Below are 5,000 nucleotides of genomic sequence, written 5' to 3'. Positions count from 1 at the left end.
ATGACCCAACTAGCTCAAATGCCACAATTGCCTCAAATGACCCAATTGGCTCTAATGACTGAATTGTCTCAAGTGACTCAACCAGCTCAAATGACTAAATTGCCTTAAATGACCCAAGCAGCTCAAATGACTGAATTGCCTCAAATGACTTAAGCAGCTAAAGTGACTGAATTGCCTCAAATGATCCAGGCAGCTCAAATGACTGAATTGCCCCAAATGATCCAACCAGCTCAAATGCCACAATTGCCTCAAATGATCCAACCAGCTCCAGTGACTGAATTGCCTCAAATGACCCAACCAGCTCAAATGACTGAATTGCCTCAAATGACTCAACCAGCTGAAATGTCTGAATTGCCTCAAATGATCCAGCCAGCTCAAATGACCGAATTGCCTCAAATGATCCAACTAGCTCAAATGCCACAACTGCCTCAAATGACCCAATTGGCTCAAATGACTGAATCGCCTCAAGTGACTCAACCAGCTCAAATGACAAAATTCCCTAAAATGACCCAAGCAGCTCAAATGACTGAATTGCCTCAAATGACTCAACCAGCTAAAATGGCCGAATTGCCTCAAATGATCCAAGCAGCTCAAATCACTGAATTGCCCCAGATGATCCAACCAGCTCAAATACCACAATTGCCTCAAATGACCCAACTGGCTCAAATGACTGAATTGCCTCAAGTGACCCAACCAGCTCAAATGTCTGAATTGCCTCAAATGACTCAACCAGCTCAAATAACTAAATTGCCTCAAATGACCCAAGCAGCTCAAGTGACTGAATTGCCTTAAACTACCCAACCAGCTCAAATGATTGAATTGCCTTAAATGACCCGATCAGTCAATAATAGCCAACTGCCTTAAATGAACCAACTGGTTCAGATGACTGAATTGCCACAAATAACTCAACCAGTTCTAGTGACCCAACTGCCTCTAATGACCCAATCAGCCAATTAAAGCCAACTGCCTCAAATGATCCAACTGGCCCAAATGACAGAATTGCCTCAAAGGACCAAATTGGTTCCAGTGACCTAACTGTTTCAGATGACCCAATAATTTCAAATAACATTTACTTTCTGAAACAGCAGAACCTAACATGTGGCCATCAGCGAAAATGACCCAATCAGTGCAAGTGACCCAACTGCCTGAAATGATCCAATCCACTCAAATGACTCAATAAGCTTAATTAAACTACAAAAAGCTACAGGAAAACAATGCAAGCTGTTCACAAGTGTTTCCATAGAGCAGGGAAACAAGAGACGAACAGCACATCTTCATTTCTTAATCACGGTCGTTAGTAATTCTGTGAGAACAGTATCGTTCGCGTACTCGGGAAAAGTAGAGAAAAACTTTCGGTTGAACAAGCCATGCATTAGCGTTTCCATGGAGCAGGAAAAAAATCGACAAAGATCATGTTTTCATGCTATTAGTAATTATCTGGGAATACGCTTGGAAAATGCAGCAATCGCGCGCTCGGGAAAACTATAGAAAAACGTTCTGGAAAACAAGCTATCAGTGGCGTTTTCGTGGAGTAGGAAAACAATCGACGATTTTCTTGTTTTTTTGGCATTTACCGTTTGCAATTCTGCAGGAAAACGCTCGACAAATGCAACGTTCGCGCGCTTGGGAAAATTATAGAATAACGTTCAGGAAAACAAGCTAGACACTAGCGTTTTCGTGGAGCAGGAAAACAATCGACAAACATCATGTTTTCATGGCATTTACCATTGGTAATTCTGCGAGGAAAACGCTCGGAAAATGCAGCGATTGCACGCTCGGGAAAACTTGAGTAAAATGTTCAGGAAAACAAGCTATACAATAGCGTTTTCGTGGAGCAGGAAAACAATCGACAAACATCATGTTTTCATGGCATTCACCGTTAGTTATTCTGTGGGAAAACGCTTGGAAAATGCCTTGTTCGCGCGCACGGGAAAACTATAGAAAAACGTTCAGGTGAACAGGCTATTCATTGGTATTTTCCTGGTGCTGGATAACTTGCGATGAACTTCGTGTTTTTCCCGAGTTTTACTGAGGGTGAACAATGAATTTGCCGCACGTTTTCCGATATCGGAAAACGTCAGTTTAATGTTGAATTTCTCAGTCATTCACCATTTCGGAAAATTAACAGTGAACGCATGTTTTTTTGCCGTGCATGTTATTTCCACCTGTGAAGATATCAAGTTTTTGCAAGAAAGCTCACCTAGTATTTCATTGGTGTTTATATAATAAACTGATTTCTTTTTTGCCATTCGTTGCCGTCGCTGTGGTTGTTGCTTAAGCTCCCCACTGTTGTGATCCAGAAATGTTGCTACCATGGTAAAGTGACATCATACTCCTTCTCTCTATTGGTTGTCATATCTCCCCTAACTAAAACACTCTGACACTGTGGCAGGGCTACAAACCCTTTAAGTCCCAAGAGTCACCCAAAACAGTTTTCCCCTCACAACATCATTACTTCATTAAAGGAAAAGATTATGACAACCAAATAAACACCACAAGGAGAAGGGTTTCATCTTTCAACAAATTAATTCTCTCGACTAATGCATGGAGATTATTTGGCAAATTGTGTATTCAGGTATTGGGGCTTAAAGGGTAAAAGTGTTTTAATGATGTTAATATTGTGACCTTTATTTTAAAAAAAAATAGCTTTCTAATAAAATTACTGATAAGTTACTGAAGTTTTGCTCTAGGTGGACTGAAAGCCAAGTCCACTCCGTCCGATCTTAGGTTATTTTTCTTCTGTTTTTAAAATTATCTGGCTATAAATTTAAATTTATAATGTGGATTTGACTATTATATGACATATTTTACTGCACAAGTAAGGATTTCACATTCTGTGGGAGAATTGTTATTTACTTCAGGCTCAACTGAAAGCCAAAACCACTGTTTCTGGTCATACTACCAGGGTTTCTTTTTTCAAATGACCTCTTTTGCAAGCTTGGAACTACAGAAAAGTGATGGTGAAATATTTACCTTTAATTCGGCTTTCCTTACAGAGTAGGTGGAAGCTTGTAGTTGCCCAGATGTTTTCATCTTTAGGCAGCGCACCGGAAACGGGACAGGACAGATGTTTCATCTGTTAAGTTAGCGGAAGCTTCCCTTGTAAGGTAAATTCAATGATTGGCGGAGGTATTAATTTTTCCAGACTAACTGTATGAAATCATCATGATTAGAAAGGTAAATACCAAAGGCTAAACTCAACATTGTTCAATCACTTAAATTTCACAAGTGTGTGTTCACTGCAGAGTAGGTGGAAGCTTGTAGTTGCCCAGATGTTTTCATCTTTAGGCAGCACACCGGAAACGGGACAGGACAGATGTTTCATCTGTTAAGTTAGCCAAAGCAAACTTTGTAGTGAATACAAATAATGGGCGACAAGTTTTGGTTATGGACCGTGTTATTTCTGCAGTAAATATAATTCCCCTGTAGGTCATTTGAAAGAGAAGCTCTGGATCCCAAAATACATGATGGAGAGTGGATCTGGTTCTATTGCTTTTAATCACTGCTGAACATCGCTTTACTTATTTAAAATGGCAGTGAAATGAGGTGTCAAGACCTGATGGTGAATCCCTAGTGTATAAGCACTCACAAAGTAGATAACTTTCTTGTATTGGGATCAGTTTTGGTTTAGATTGGGAGACTTTTGACAAAGGATTCAGCATGTTGTGCTCTTATGATTTTCTTTCTTCTTTTAAGATTTAGGCCATGGCAACAGTAGCACTACATGAACACTGTAGTTATTATTTTTTAATAAGTGAGTTAATAATCTCTTCCAATTGGCAGTGTTTTTGCATAAAGGCTCTATGCCAGGTACCACACAGAAAACACACAATAGGTAATGGGCAAAATTCTGGTGGCAGGGAAGTGCTTAAATCTAGGGGTAAGGGGACCAGGAAAGAAGCCCTCCTGGGGGGAGATAAGATCGAGTGGTACTGGGGGTAGCCACCCTGGACAGGAGTCCTGGTAGTCTCTGGGGGTGAGGCCCATATCCCCCAGTCACTAGGAACTAAGGGGAACCGGGAGGGGTGGCCATCCTGGGTGGAGTACAGATCAGGTGTGAATGGTTTACCCAATGTCACTCTTTTTCATTGTAATGCAGCGTTTTTTAAAGAAAATACAAGACAAGACTAAGAAACGTCAGTGGAAAAATTTGGCGGTGACATTGCTCAAACCGATTCTTTAAAAAACCGTCAACTAGTCGATCTGTACTCAGATTGACTGTATTTTCTACGACATGGTATAATTGAAGTGATGTAAATTAGTGTTAATTCCAAATTCTTTTGGAAATAAAGTTTATGCTTTCAGGGGGGATCTTTATCCACCCCATGACTTGTGTTCATTATACACACTTTAGATGACCCTTTTTTCCTTTTTTATTGCCTTCGAAATGCCTCAGTTCATGGTCAAAATTTGTTAAGGGGTTAGTTTTCCTTTAAAGTGGACTGATGCTGTGTTGGTTGCGGAGTGGAAGTTGGAAAATTGTTTAGTCAACTAGGTTGACATTGTCACCTCAAAAAGATGGCGTTTCGAACGTTCATCCCTCATCAGAACGAATACTATCAGAAAACCGAAAGCAAATGTGAGAAAACACTCGCAAATCTGGTCATTTGGAAGTAATGCAAATTTTGTCCAAAAGTAAATATTTGCACATGTTACATGAGTAAAACGCACGCGAAAGTTTTTGGATGTAGTTTGGGTAAACGTTGGAAAACAGTGATGCATACATATAGATTTGCAACATGTTTGCTTAGATTTTTGCAGAAAGCAAACATTATTTTTCCACAGAGAGCAAATCTGGAGTAAATGTACACCGGATTTGTTGATTTGCGGAGGTATCAAATACGAAGCAAATGTAAAGTAGATTTCAGGTTTACGTCGTATTTGCACGCAATTTCAACGGAATAAACATCTGTGTTTGCATCATAATTACTTCTGGTGATAATTTTGGTCAAATTTAGAAGGCTAAATTTGCATCATATTTACTTCTGTCGCAAACCTGT

Source organism: Pocillopora damicornis, chromosome 2, assembly GCF_964200805.1.
Source record: "Pocillopora damicornis chromosome 2, jaPocDami1.2, whole genome shotgun sequence".
Lineage (NCBI taxonomy): Eukaryota > Metazoa > Cnidaria > Anthozoa > Scleractinia > Pocilloporidae > Pocillopora > Pocillopora damicornis.
The sequence above is the reverse complement of the archived record's forward strand: the minus strand, read 5'-3'. Positions refer to the sequence as shown.